Source organism: Phoca vitulina, unplaced genomic scaffold, assembly GCF_004348235.1.
Source record: "Phoca vitulina isolate PV1807 unplaced genomic scaffold, GSC_HSeal_1.0 scaffold93, whole genome shotgun sequence".
Taxonomy (NCBI): domain Eukaryota; kingdom Metazoa; phylum Chordata; class Mammalia; order Carnivora; family Phocidae; genus Phoca; species Phoca vitulina.
Window position 1 is genome coordinate 775853 of NW_022589796.1, and position 15760 is coordinate 791612.

General features: G+C 43.2%; 1 protein-coding gene across 10 annotated transcripts in view; it reads left to right on the forward strand.

Annotated features, from left to right (window-relative positions):
* KIAA1217 (KIAA1217 ortholog) overlaps positions 1-15760 on the forward strand; it is a 421915-nt gene that overhangs the window by 254358 nt on the left and 151797 nt on the right. The window lies entirely within an intron of this gene.

Below are 15760 nucleotides of genomic sequence, written 5' to 3' on the forward strand. Positions count from 1 at the left end.
TTGTGCTCTGTCTTTTAGTATGTGGCACATCAAATAGAGTTATGGGTTGTCCTGATCTGATTGATTTCATATAAAGGTCTTTGCTTTGGCAGCAGTTGGGACCTATTCACTTTCTGAGGTAAATCTTGTAGAGCAGGAAGTTGAGGTTTTGGGGTAGAATCCAAGAGTCTGTTCTGATCTTATTGTTGGGGAATGTGGAAACCTAAAGCCTTCCTTTAGTTAATAATGTGAATAGTGGAGGATCTTTTTTTCCCCTGTACTAATTAAGTATTTTCTAAAAGACGATGAACTTTTAACAATAGGAGCCTAACTTGTTATTTTTCACAGATCTGTGCTTAAACACGGTCAGAAAATGGTGTCTGTTTTAAAATCTCCTTATTTGTACATGTTGTAGTTCAAAGGAGGAACCTCACTATTTATGTGGAGAGAAAATAAATGAGATCTCTTTCTAACTGTCTTCATACGTTTAATGGTAGGATTGTGTCTTGGGTCCTATTTTGAGTTAAAACTGATTGTGGATTCAATGAGTTGCTACAATTAAGAACCGTTTTTACCTCAGAATCAACTCCGCAGAGTATCTCAGAAAATCAGTTATCAACTGTGCAGGCGGTAGATCCATCTTGAGCTGAATGGGCAGTTTGATTGTTTCTTTTCAATTGAACAAACATAGGCGCTATTTGTCCCAGATCCTGTCAGAGAAGCAATGTAGGTGTGTGAAAAAAAAGGTATATTCTACAGGCTTGTCTTCAAATATGAAAAAAGTTTTTGCAGTCCTACTCACTTGAGACACCAAGCATAGTGGTTTCTTCACTGACATCAAGACGTAAAATGAACAGCTATGTCTTCCTCCAGTACCTAAGCAGGGGCTTGGGAAAAGCCATGGCAGAAGGCACTGGAGCGAAAGTTGGAGTGCTTGGTTGACCTTTCCTCAGCATCCAGCCTCAAGTGGAGCCGCCCACTTGGTAGGAATACAGCAGTGCTTGCCTACACATAAGGCTCTCCCTGAACAAAAAAGACAGCCTAGACCACCTACAGTCTACCTCAGCGAGCCTTCCAAAGGGCATCTGTATATAGTCCAGCATTTGAGGTTAAATAGCTCAAGGAATCAAAAGATTGGGAAAATACCAAAGGAACCATTAGGGAAAATGAAATGTGGCAAAGATCTTCATTCAAATTTAATTGAGTCCAAAGCCATTCCTCTCTGGAGAGAGCCGTTCGGATAAGACCTAGCTTTGACTGAATACCCAAGCCAGGAATTACCCTCACACCACAAATGATATGCTAAAAATAATTTGCCGTTTGAGCCCTCCTTATATCTTTAGATTCTTTGTAGAGAACCCAAGCTAGGAGTTGTTCTTCCTGCTCGCTTTATTTTGCTCTCTTATTTATTTTGACTGTTGACAGTATTTTATTAATTTCAATTTTTATTTTAAATTGTGGTAAAATGAACACAACAAAAAATTTTACTGGCGACCATTTCTAAGTGTACAGTTCAGTGGTGAAATCATTATGTGAAATCATACAGTATTTGTCTTTCTGTGTCTTACTTATTACCTCACTTAGCATAAGTGTCCTCAAGGTTTAGCCCCGTCCGAATGTCCTTCCTTTCTCAGGGCTCCTTTTAAGGGCAGAGTGCTATTCCATCGTGTGGATATACCACATTTTGTTTGTCCAGTCATCTGTCAATGGACTTTGGATTTTTTTTTTTTCACTTTTAATCAATACAATGTACACATGCTACCATTTCCCACATGAGTATGCCTCAACAAAATAGTTTTAAAATTTGAAAATACTTCCCAGTTAGACTTCTACTGTTGTTGATAACTGTGATTTGGCTTAGTGAGTGTTAATAGTAGTAGAAATGATCACTTTAGAAATGAATTACAACAATTGATCGCTAGTCTTGAGACTTCACATCTTCCTACTTCCAAGTTCAGGCAGCTGCAGGATCCAAAAAAAAAGGCTGAAGGACAAAGGTGGCAACCACTTGGTGAGAGATGTTTGTTTTCCTGAATTGATTTCCCTGTACCCAGCGTCCAGAAAGGTGTGTTTTTCATGGACATTTTCAGTCCTCTAAGCTTGGGATGTGGATTTATTTCCTTAAAGACACAGTACGTGATCTTTCTCACCAGACTCTCTCAGAGGCTCCGCTGGATAAACACTCCGAGGTCCGGAAAATGGGAGTAAGGGGAGTCATTTAGATTATTTCACATCCTCTCGCTCTGGAGTACTTTCCTTACTCAACACTTTCCTCACGTTTCTCAGAGGAAAAAAGAAATGGAAACTTGGTACATTTATTTTTTACATACATGCCAGCTTTGACCACCCTTGGCACTAGGTGAGCAGGAGATGAGTGATTGGGATCATGCCATGGAAAAAGCCATAAGGCTTTACATCACAACTTTTTTGTTTTTAAAACATTTTGTTTTCATAGCTGGGGATTACTCCATTGGCAGAGGGTAGGGAGAATGAAAAAAATAGAGTAGAATAAAAGAGAGAGTACTGATTTTTTAAAAAAGACACAAAGATGCAACCAAATTCCATTTCAGTTTTGTGAAGAAATGCTTTGAGTTTTGAGGCAAATGAACAGGATGCTATCCCTATGCATATGCTATTTGCATATCATTCCTTGCCTGAAGAAAATGACCATATAACGAAGATATACTTAGAGTATGATGGTTCTTATCCTAAAAGGATCACCTGTAGATTTACTTCAAAACTCAACTTATTTGACAGCTGTACATTAAATGGTAAAACCTTAACTGAAGATAAATTACAAAGGAAAATAAAAGCATTAGTATAATCCTAATATTTAACCAATTAAAAAATGAAAAAAATATAATTCCATTAAAATTTGTTTGACTTATATGTAACTTTGGGGGGGGCATAGCGGGTAGCCTGATGATCACAAATAGCTACAAGTATGTAAGTGCATGGCCATTTTTTTTTAAAGACTTTTATTTGCTTGGGTTTTTTTTAAAAGTAATCTCTACACCCAAGGTGGGGCTCGAACTCATGACCCTGAGATCAAGAGTGGATGTTCTACCAGCTGAGCCCACCAAGCGCTCCACCATTTTTATTGTTAGTGGATGCAGTAGCTTTAGAATAGCGTCATATCTAACAGAGTATAGCAAATGGATAGATTTTTAGCTCTGAGTATATACTTAACAGCAGCTATCTCTCTTTTTTTTTTTTTTTCCTTATCTCTTTCTTTTTTACTCTGTATTTATGGTATAAGAGATCTTTTAAAAATTATCTTGAATTTTTTGGTAAAAATTACCTAAAGATAAAGGGAGTTATATTTTTTTAAATGAGACATTAGTGAGGTCTTAGAGTAAAAGAAGAGATACTGTATACGTATTACGAAAGTTACCTCCTGCATGTTCTGTAGGATCTTGTAGATAATGGAAACCAGAAAATTCTAAGTTAAGAGATCTCAGGAATAAGCAGACTGAATTCTCATACCTGTTCTGGGAGCAGTGAGTTCAGTGAAGAGCAATGATTTGGGGGAGAAATGTGAAGCTCTGGCAAAGAGAAGGTGGTGTTCTGAGCAAGTTAGTGCTCCCACAGTGTAGACCCAAGCATGCAGAGTAATCTGGGGTCTCACATTTTTATAGGAGCTTACGCTGATTATCACTAGGTGAATATTAACTTTGCATTTTGTGAAGGACATGTAACCTTGGTCTTTGAAAGAAAAAAAAAAATGACTGCCAGAATCAGCCAGTGTGTAATATAGAAAACAGCACCCCCTAGTCTGGGGAACCCTACCATCTATCTGTGTGTATTCTAGGATATTTGAAGAGAGGTTGGAGAATGAGCAAATCAAAAATATTTATTGAACATGGACCATGTGCCGGGCATGGAAGTTATTGTAAGAACTCCTCCCTGAAATGCTACGTGGTGGTATTCCCATTTTGCAGATGAGAAGACTGAGGCTCAGTTGGGCTGTTATTTGGTAGACAATATATCTAGCACAAGCCTGTGCCCTTTCCAAAACAGGCACCTGCTCCTGGTCAGCTTGCTCTTCCAGACACACTGATACGGAGCGTCCCTCGTATAACCTGAGGCAGTCTTACCTTCTCTGCTTCGCGTATTGGAATGTGCACGCCGATGTCTGAAAGCCATTAAGGAAAATGAGTCACTTGCTGGACACATTGAACTTCTTTTGATTAGGAGAGCTTCATGGAGAAATAAAGTACCAAATGATTTTTCTTCTTAAAAAGAATTGAATCACTCTTCTGAGTAGAGATTGTTGGCAAGTTCATGTGCATCATGGTCAGCAGAAAAGAAATATAAGCAGTAATGAAGTGCTTGTGGACTCAGAATGCCTTTAGCGCCCCGGGCTGAAGAGCAGGCCTTTGGGGAATGATGTTGAAAGGATGCAGAATGGGCGCATGAAAAGAATTCTGGTCCTGGAGGAAAAGGCAGGGAACAGAAAATGAAGAGATGAAAGGCAGGCACATTGGGTGGTTACCCTTCACCCCTGGGTAAGGGTGGTGGAAATTGCTTTTGTTTCACCCCTTAGCCCCCAAATAATTTTTTTTTAAAGAAAGAGAAGAAAATATTTTTGAGGTAACTCATTACCTTTTGGCTTTAGGCCTAGAAACCTCAGAAGTTAAAAGTAATTTTATATGCTGCAGATGCTTCCTGGTTTTAAAACTGTGACCTGGCTTCTAAACAATGATGACATCAACACTGAAGGATATTATTCTTCCATATCATGTAATTCCAGTAGCAGCTGTGGGGGAGTCTTCACAAACTTAGGGGGAGGGGAGGCAGTCCGATTTAGATCATGAACTAACCAAGAAAGATATTTAGTGTGATTTCCATCGTATGTAAAGATTGATTTGTATTGTGTTCTAGTTCAGAGACAGTAGAGTAGATAAACCTGTCTTGCCTGTTCGTATTTTTAAAAGGTCTCTTGGTGTTGATTACAGACTTTTGATGTATTTTCATGACCAGTTCAGACTACCCAAGCCATAAAACACCAGTAATTAAGAAAAACTCTCCTTCAGAGGAGAATCAAGGGAACTCTGCTTCCATTATTTAATTTTTGACATCTCTGGAGGGATGGAATAAGCTCTTTTTAGCCATTAGTAGTTGACCTTGAAATAGGATATGTATTTCCTCTAGTATGCTAGTGAGTCTCAGTTTTATTCATGTGAGCATGAGGTTAAGTGATAGAAACAAAAGGAACTTCATAGAACCAAATCCCATCCTCCAATATTCATTGGACCTAGCTGACAGTAGATAGGTGATTTTATGGTTGATCATACCTAATGGGCCATGTATTTCAACTGTTACTTTTTGGAAGAGTGGATATGTGAGTTTGGAATCCAACTCTGGCTTCCTGTCTGGCTTCCTTTCTTCCTCTCTAGAGTCTTCATTTTCTTCCCTGCCTTGGGCTTCATTCTTTTCTAGAGTTCTTGAAGTCTCTATAACCGTGCCCTTCCCAGCACAATCCAAGGTCATTGGATGTGTCTTCATGAGTGCTTGGTCATTTGACAGTGTTGGGCGAGTGTAGGTGTGCTCCGCCACTCTTACCCAGGAGACACACCAGCAGAGTCTCAACCACAGTCTGAGCCTGTTGCCCAGTGTGAAATGGGAGGTTCGTCCCGTAGGAGAGGGGGAGCTGGGGAGCCAGTGAGAATAGAGGATTTTTCCTCACGTTGTGCCTAGGCTCATGAACTCATGAAAAACAATGAGGTAAGGAACAGTTGCCTTTGCACAATTTATTTCATTTCTGGATCCCTTTTCTTGCATCCTATCAGAATCTCCTCTCTACAAAGGCTCTACTAAATTATTGATACTAAGCCTATATGATAAGCCTGCTGCTATATCTCTCCCAGGGGTCTCTGCACTTTTAATAATGGAGTCAGCCATTATTAGTTAAGCCCCTGCTTAGCTAATGAAGGAGCTGTGGATTTGCAGGGGTCAGCTGGCAGGTTGGTGTAGTGTTCCTGGAACAAGATGGCTCCTTAGTGCCCATGAAATCACCCTCTTCCCCCACAGCCCAACCACAAGCTACTATCCTGTCTGCTCACAGAGCTGACCCTGTCCTTGTGGTTAATAAAAAGGAAGAGAGTCTACACATGCTGCTGGCTGGTAACATGGAAGACCTGTGCTCTCCTGCCTGGGGGTGTAATGGAGCCCAGGGCCAGGAATGGGCCTTCTGGTCGCCCTTGGGATGGATCGCCTGCCCAGCTGGGCTGTTTTGCCTCATCCCAGGGTGGCGAGTGCTGGCCATCAGCATGACTGTTCTGTGTGGACAGTTAAAGCCTGCCTTCCCCCTCTGCAGCACCGTTTGCTCCACTGGACTGGGAAAGAGGACAGTAGACGGATCTGCAGCGGAGCCAAACATTGGATTACACTTGCCCCATAAGTCTCTTCAGCTGATCTATGAATGAGGGAGGAGAGGTGACTGCATTATGAATGGGGAGGAGAGGTGACTCACTGAGGTAATGCTTGAAAGAGAGATTGCGTCCATAGAAAGTCGGCCTTCTTTCCAGCGTTCCACACGGAATAATCATGGGCCACATCACAGTTTTGCATTTCCATGCCATTAATTGCAAGGTGTGTGTGTATACTTGAAGTATGAACTTAAAAACGGTGCTTTACCCTTCTCAAAAACGGGCTCTAATCTGCCTATTTTATATCATGGTGGCCAGAGCACCACCATTCCATTGAAAATATAATGCTTTCTTATGCCAACCAGTCAAATACTCTTATCTGTTTAAACTCTGTCCTCCATGCTGGATCTGAAAGCTCTTCAGTGACATCTCAAAGTCAGCCTTATATTGAGAAGGTCATTGTCAAAGTAGGAGTAAACGAAGAATCGAGGTTATTCTTGCTCTGCACTCTTGCCTTCCAAGAGTGAGTTCCATTCCCAAAGGCAGAGGAACTGTGCTGTGCTTTTGTTATGCATACATGCAAGTGGGATTTATTAGCTTTGGGAAGGAAGGAGAAGGTCATCATGATACTTGGTAAATTATGAGAGGGGGGTCAGAGGGTCAAAAAGAGGGAGCTTCCCTGCCAGACCTTGCTGGCTAAGAGTCAAAACACCATGGAGCAAATAGTTTGAAAATGATGAGTAACCTTCTCAACTTCGTCCTAGACCCTCATGCTTGAGAGCGCACACCAAAGGAGGGAGTATAGCTTTGCAGGGATTTGGGGGTGGGAGGTTGGTGGCTGGCCAATTTCTTGTGGGGTTCCACAGTGAGTACTAAAGGGTGAAAATAGTGTCAAGACCTCCTTGAAAGCTCTAGAACGATCCTATATTACCTCTGCATCAGCCTCAGACCCACAGTGGCCTCCCGGGTCTTCCAGATGGAAGAGGAGAGTGATGTTCCATGTGGGCTGTGTTCAGACCAACAGGGAGGGGAGTGCTCATCTCAAGTGATATGGTTTCCTCTTTGCTCCCTCACAGAGGGTCGCTCCTTCCCCTCACTCCACCTCACAACTGCTGACTCAGACGTCTTTCAGAGGAGGGAAAAGAAAGCCACTGCACCCCATGGGGTTGACATTCCAGTATTGCACCTGCCTGCTGGTCTTTTAGGACCTGAGATGGGACCACCTAGGTAGACGGTCCAGTTGGAAATGCCTGGTAACTCATAGTGCCACCCCAACACCCATTTGGAGCTTGCTTCTGGTGGAATACCGCCTTCACAATGGCACCGTAGTTTGCTTGTGAGGTAACAATTTCCGTTTTCCTTTCTCTGTCAACGTCTTCCTCACTGTGTGGGTTCCGTCCTATATTTCCAACTTACCTCTGTGAAGTTTTGATGGGAAGAGTGTCCGGGAGGTTCTGCAGGAACTTTCGTTTGTACTTCTCCTGGAAGGGCAATTGATAATCTTAACTGGTTTTTGAGAGCCTTGTAATGGCCCCAGCCAGTGCCCCGCTGATCATTTTTGAACTGTGATTTGCACCGCAGCTCCAGAAATTCCGTCCTGAGGATGGTAAACAGGAGCTATACGTCTTTTAATTTTGCTGAGGGGTTCATTTCTCTCTCTTGCTCTCACTCTCTCAGTTTTTCAGTGTAGGGCCAGAGGCTGTTCATGTACTTAGAGACTATTTGCTAAACTTTTTGCTCCTGCTCTTTCCAGGCAATTAGCAAAATCTGTTTAGCCTTGAATTGTTAGCTGCACACATTCTATTTTAATTCATTGTTATCAGAGGGATGCCTATTACACGAACTCCTAGAACCCAGCCTGTTGTTTCAAAAGATTGAAATCTTTACTTACTTTATGAACAAAAAATTTACCTGGATATTAAAAATGACAACAAATAGTATTCTTCCAGCTGGAAGAATGTATGAACTCTAGTAGCTTCAAAATCAGGCTACAGAGCTATAGCTGGGTTGTTTTCATTTCTTTTCGCTCCGCCACAGATTATTTTCCTTAATTGCAATGTTAAAAATACTAATTTGTAATTATGGCCCCAGTTATGTTGTATTAATTATAATTATAATTATAATGTTTTATCACACAAGCTAGCAACTGATGATGGCCCTTGTCTGTTTAAATAATATCAATCCATCTTTGAATTTAAGAAATGGCACCACTTGCTTATTTAATTGATGTTAGCAGTGAATGGAACTGTCAAGAAGAGTATTTGTGTATGAAGGCATTTTTATCCCAATAAAACTTAGAGCTTTCACAATAATTTTCAACCCCAAAAGTATATTTGGCTGTTTCTGGGGGAATGATAGGCCAGAAAGTGGGAAGTGAGGCCAGGCTCCAGCACTGAGCTCTTGGGTAGCATGGGCTGAAGAGGGCGGGCAGGTTGGCTGAGCCCCGTGCATGGAGCTCAGCACACCTGGGGCAACAGAGGTTTGGATATCAAAATAGCAATGTGCCTTGGGGTCAGGGACGTGGCAGCCCCACAGGCAGGTGGGCCTTAGGGCCTCAGGACAGTAAGTCTTAGGGCCCAGGCCTCCAGCTGGGGGTGGGGATGCTGACATTTGCTACCATAATTCTTATTTGCTCATCAATTGAAGCTGCGTGTTGAAGGTCTTCCATCCCTGCAGCTAAGCGTCCTGGAGAGCACAGAGCCAGACCTCATCCTTTAGCGATAGAACATTCTAGGAACTCAGATCTGTGTGTGCATGCCTGCAGCTCCTTCTCCTTAAGAAAAACACCACTGCTTTATTATTACCAGAGCTTCACACTCAACAGTGCTTTTGTCTGATTTACCTCCTTTGCGCTTCTTGGTGACGTTGTGAGGGAGGCTCCGGGATGGTTGTTGACATTTTGCAGGCATGGGAAGTGAACCTTAGTGGTTTAACGGGCCCAATACAAAGCCTAATGTCAGCCTAAGTAATTCATTCAAAGCAGAACAGTGAACGAGTGCTGAACCTAGGTTTTGTACCCAGGTTCTTCCCACCAGTGCTTGGAGCTCTGGCCCTACCCGCTAGGCCTTCCTCAGTCATGACTAGGAGTGGAGCGCTCTGGCGTGGCCAAGGATGTTAGCAGGCAGTAAGGCCCTAGGGCAACCCAAAACTAAGGTCTGCCATAGAGGTTGAATCTAACTCTTAATTTTACACATAAGGAAATTGAGGACCAGACAGATGCCTAAGTTACATTGAATGCCCGGAGAAACCTCTACAACCCAGACTCGGACTCTCTGCCCAGTGCTCTCTGGACCACTGAGCCTCACATCTCCCTCATAGAGTGATGTTTGCCGTTATTCTGCAGATGCCCCATTCGTATCACCTCCAACCATTATGGAAACTTCTGGAGTAGATGTTGTGTGAAAAGACTAGTACTTCCCCATTGTAAGTGGGGGAAGACAGGATGCTCAGAGGCATCCTTCAGCTGGTCTGGGTGGTGTGAATCACCTTGCTTCGGGGGCAAGTTGGTCGAGATCTAAGAGATTCTAGTCTTTGTGATGATTTTCTCTGGGAGAAGAGGGAGAATCTGAAGTGCAGTGCATTCCTGGCTGGTTTCAGTAAATGATCCCATTTTTTATCCTACCTTCTTCTCTATTAAAATTCAATTATCCCCCCTCCTCCCTATTAAAAGTCGGACCTTTAGTTACGTCTCAAGTGCAACAACTTCTGCTTCTAAAGCAAGGCCTGGTCAGATCATGGCCTGACTGAGGCAGGTGTCCTCGGGCACTGCCCCTCCCCCCCCCAGCAGGAAGTGTCACTCCCCTGCCCAATAGCCTTTGAAGCAAGGGTGGGGTGTATCACAAAGGTTCGGAATAATGAGGAAGAAATAGAAATCTGGGTTCAGAAGCCCCTTGTTTTTTTAGTTTTGACTATTTTTGTTTCCCTTGAGTTTAGTGTTCAGGGGAGGAGGGTTTTGGTGGAAACTGAAGGGAAACCCTGCCAAACAGAAATTTCATATCAGATGGAGATTTTCCTCCTTCCAAGAAGGTGTGAGAGTAGCCAAGAAACATTAAAGCATGGGGAGAAGTCAGGGTGATGGGTTGGAATGCTCTCGATGGAGCATGAGCAGGGGCTGGGGACAGCCCCGCGGGTTGGCTGAAGAGGCTGATGTGAGCTTTGGGGAGTTTCTGGGCTGTCTCCTCGGACCTGAGATAGTTTAGGGACAAGAGGTAAGCCCTCAAATCAAGCCGGCTGCCAAAGCCAAGGCTCCCTGAGCACCAATGCCTCCTTCCAGCCTTTCTGTTCATTCTGGAAGTGAAATCTGAGCACTGGAGAGATATATCCCTGCCTTCCTGGTGCTTACTTGCGGGGTAAAGGGGCACAGATAAGAAACAAGCACGTAAGTGAGGTATCTAGTGTGTCAGGTAGCATTAAGTGCTATGGAAGAAAAATAGGCAGAATTCTCAAGGAACTGGTCATCCCGAGGTCCAGAGATTGCTTCTGGTTGGGGCAGTTCCAAGATATCTGTCACCCTTGTGGAGCTGACCTGGCTTAACCCTCCCCAACATTTTCTCTAACACCATGTGGGGCACTGCGCTTTGCGCTTCCTTTTCCTTCTTTGTTAAGCGGGAATGTGGAGGGAAGCCCTCTTAGGAAGGCCCCCTGAGATCTGTTAGTGAGACATCGGTCATCTTACAACTGGTAGCCGCTGCATTTGTTTATCCTCACCCTACTTTCCCTTTGCATGAGACCTAATCTTTGCAGATCTCTCAAAGGTCTGTTGTATTGTTTCATCTCATATACTGTGAGTTAAGAAGGGTGGAGTTGGAAACTCCAGAACTGAAGAATGAGTAGGGTTAATACTACAGTCTTTCACAGCTGCTGGGCCATGGGCTGCCCCATTCAGAACACTGGCCACAAACACTTCGGTGTGGCTGGAGCACGGACTGGCCGAATGTCTATCTGGAGTGGGTCAGGTTTCCTTGCTTACCTTGCAGCCTGCTTTTGCAGACCATGGCAAGTTTGTAGGAATAACCATGTAACCGTGTAACCAAGTAAACCCACTATTTTGAAAGCCAGCACTCCATTGTATGCACAAGTCCACAGACTCCCTACCTCCGTTGGAGTGCTGAGAACACCAGCACAGGAGGTGTGCCCGTCCTAATGCGAGGCTCAGATTTCACGTTTTTCAGGACCTAATCTCATTTCATACAACAAAACTGTAATACAAATATTATTATTACTATTTTTACCACTTTAAGGATGAGGAAACTGCACATGACCCATGACCACGGCAGCATTTCCAAGGTGAGGTGCCCAAGACGTTAAGAGTTGAACTTGAGGCTCAAGGCTAGTTCTCTCTTTCCAAAAGTTATATCCCCTATCACTGGCCTAAATTCACTGTAGAATTGCTTGGAATTCTCAGGAAATTTGAAATTCCTAGGATTTCCACCCTGAATCTTTTTCTTTTTGAGATGTTGCAGCTTTTTTTTTTTGGTCTGTTTACTCTTGAGAGTCCCTCAGACCTTATCTTATGTTTTATGGTTATTGTTAATCAACTGTAACACTGAGCATGACTCACAAAGTCTCACAAGGCTACCTGCTTTTTTTTTTTTAAAGATTTTATTTATTTATTTGACAGAGACACAGTGAGAGAGGGAACCCAAGCAGTGGGAGTGGGAGAGGGGGAAGCCGGCTTCCCGCCGAGCAGGGAGCCCGATGCGGGGCTCCATCCCAGGACCCTGGGATCATGACCTGAGCCGAAGGCAGACGCTTAAAGACTGAGCCACCCAGGCGCCCCAAGGCTACCTGCTTTTGTTCCATCTTTAATATTTTAAACATTTTTAGAAAGGAATTATGTTACAGTTGGGTCTCTCAACTGAGTTAACTTTTTGTTTTTACCCCAGATAACCTGAAATTGCTTTGGTCCCCAAGTTACTGGTAGAACTGTGTGTCTTTAGGATAGAATTACTTCTAAGACAATTACCCCAACATTTGGTTTTGTTGTGTTCTTTAGTATTGCGTCGTGGGGGCTACTCATTTTTCTTTCTTCAGTGGCAGCTTCATTAGACTTGCAGAAATCAGCTCTCTGCTGTCATTGGTGTTAACCACACAAAGGGTCACCCCCTTGTAGTTTTTTCTGACTGGTTGCATACAGCCGAGGTGCACTGTACAAGGGACTCTGAGGCATTTTGAAGAGATGAAGATTGAGTCAAAGCCATTCAGTGTGGAGTGTGTCTTGTTTCCTCCCAAGTTTGGGATTTCAGCTGCTTCCTTCCCTCATGCCAGGGGACTGCATTTATGGTACGCCTTAAGTTCACGGTGCCCCCTCGTGGTGCGACTGATACATAGTCAGCATGAGAAAAAGTGCTGACAAGCTTACAAGTGAGAAAAAGGCTGTGCGTTTAGATATGTTCTTACTGTTCTTCCCGCCTTTATCCCACTTTTAAGGCTATCAAATGAATAAAATCTTGTTTTCTGATTTTGTTTTAAATTTGTCTGTAGCTATTTATACTATATTCAGTGCTTCATGTTGGGGGAAGGAGAAACGAATCAGAAAAGCAAGCACAAATCCCAAATCCTGGGTGATTTGAAAAATATTTTCTTTTTTTTTTTTGGTATAAAAGTAATACATGTGTATTCTAGAAATGCTAGAAGAACAGATAAAGAGCGAAAATCATGATCTGACAGCCCACATGGATTAACATTTTGGTGTATGTCCTATTTTTTTCCAGGAATATAAACTCAAGGAAAACCAAACACATGCCATTTGCCTACCATGATTTTTCCCACTGAATTATATGTATGAACTTCATTCTGTGTTGTCACAGGCTCTGCTCCTTCATCGTTGTTTGTACTTGCTTAGTTTGGTTGGTTCCATTGTGGGTTATTGTAGATTATTTCCTTAAAGTCAGTTACTTGAAATAGAATGGCTGAATCAGAAGGATATGCACAGTTTTAAGGCATTAGATACTTTATTGCCTCATTATTGTCAGTAAAGCATCTTTGGGGGAATGCAGTTGTTTTTAATAAAGGTTTCAAGTTCCCAGCATTTGCATTCTTGGCCTGTGCCAGAAATTGTGCCTCTTGATTTCCGTGTCTTGATCTCATTTGATCCTCATAACAACTATCTGAAGTAAATACTATTATTGTCCTCACTTTCCAGATAAGCAGAGTAAGGCTTTTACAGAAATGAAGTAGCTGCTCTGTGGTTTCAAAAGCAGGGAGACAGAAGGCTTTCAGAAATTAGATAAAAATAGCCCTTTGCATCCCTTGAATCTCGAACTAAGTGGAAACTAATACTAACGATTCTCCATTGGTAAAATAAAGAACAAGGGTGTTGGCAATAAGAGAGGAGGAAGAGGAAATATGGGTCCATAAATTTAGAAACATGAAGAAAATTCTAAGTTAAGGCTCTGGCAATTAGATCTTCTTGTTAGGAGAAGATATAGTGGACAGCTCAGTGATTACCGTATAATTACAAACTCTGGGGAATTCCTAATACAGACATGTTTTCATGAGATCTTGTCATTTTTTTTCATGAATACATTTTCTTTGACCACAGTTAGTCTTCAGACTGTTTAAATTGCTCCCGAATAGTCGACAGTTGACTAGAAGGAAGGTGTATCAGAAAATCTTCAATTTCTGGGCAAAACCAGAACCTTTTGCGAGCTTTTCAGTTTTGGCAAATCTCCAAAGTCCTTTATGGTTTCTCTCTCTCTCTCTCTCTCTCTCTCTCTCTCTCTCTCTCTCTCTCTCGTTCTTACTCCCGAGGGACCTACATTTCCCTTTTGCCACCTTTACCAATACTCTTCTCTTTTCCTATTATTATTATGTAATTATCGTTACTCTAGAAAACTCAGAAAGACACAGAGCAAAAAGCATCTACTCAATATCTGCTATTCCTATTTGCCCTTTTCAGGCTCATTAGCACTGTCTATATTCTTAGGGAGGGAACTTTTGAACCTCTTTCTCTTCCTGCTGCACTTAGCCTTTGGAAGAGATCTCAAGCACCCTTCCTTGGAGCAACCCTCTCTGTAGTCTCCCTTGACCATTTTCCTCTTTTATTTTTTTTTAAGATTTTATTTATTTACTTGAGAGAGAGAGAGAGCCCTAGTGGGGGGGAGGGGCAGCAGGAGAGGGCGAAGCAGGCTCCCCACTGAGCAGGGAGCCCCACTTGGGACTCCATCTCAGGACCCTGAGATCATGACCTGAGCTAGAGGCAGTCGCTTAACCGACTGAGCCACCCAGGCATCCTGACCATTTTCCTCTTAATGATAGCCATGGGTTTATTAGGAGTCTTGGAAATAATCAAAATGTCCTTCTGTTTAATTTTTGTGGCATTATTATGATTGCTGCTACAGCTTTTTCCTTGAGGTGGTGAGGCTTGCGTTTTCCCAGGCACATTCCCCTAGCTTGGTGTAGCCTCCTGATGTCCATAAACGACTGATCACCATTAAAATTCTCCGAAGTGGCTCGTAGACGCTCCTTCCCCACCCACATTGATTTTTTTTTTTTTTTTTTTAGGAACAATTTTCTGTTTTATGGTCAAATCTATAAATCAGACTTCCGAGCTCTACACACTTGATTTAACCGTAGTATGTGAGTGGCCTAATAAGATCCGGTTTTCCCTCTCTGCTTGCTTACTGGGGGGGCTCAGAACCTGTAGGGCTCCAAACATTTCACACATGTATGGAGCCTGCCGAGAAGTGAGGAGGTTTTCTGTGAGTTTAATTTTGTAATCCTGGGAAAATGTACCTGTCATTCCAGAGCTCGAGTTCCTGTGGCCTCGAGTTCTGGAGCCCTTTTCTGTAGGAGCTTCTGCATCTTCTAAGAAAGGAAGGCTTCCTGCCGCTCTGGCACCCCAGGGTCCTTTCGTGCTCTGACACAGAGGGATTCTCCTGGCTTCTGTGTTTCCTTGACCTCCGTCAGTCAAGGCAGGAAAAGATGCAACTGGTGGAGTTGGTGTTCGTCCCAAGTTCAAAGCCTTTGACCTCTCCTGTGTTTCTCCCCCTCCTTTCTTGAGTTTCAGACTGTTCTTGCCTAGAGCAGCTGCTTTAACAACGGTCCTTGTCCGCTTTTGTCCGAGTATTCTGTTATTGCTGTGGCAGGTTCCTCTGCTGAGAGTCCCCCTCCGGAGAGAGCTTGGGGTTTCTGCCCTCCTGGCAGCCTCTTTGTCGGGGTGCCGGTCTCCTCCACCCTCTCCCGCTCTCCCCCCCCCCCCCGCCCCCGCGCTGAGCAGGGCTTTCTCTCTCTCCTGGGTTCTCTGCCCTCAGCCCATTTTATTCCCCATGTCCTTGTGCTACCAGCTCTGGTTTTTTTTGCACCCTTTCCCCTTGCTTGTCCACAGCAGCTCTTCAAATCTATCATCCTGTTTTTATCTTGCACATTTATTTATCCTGCACCTACGGGGCTTTATTATTTGTGATCTA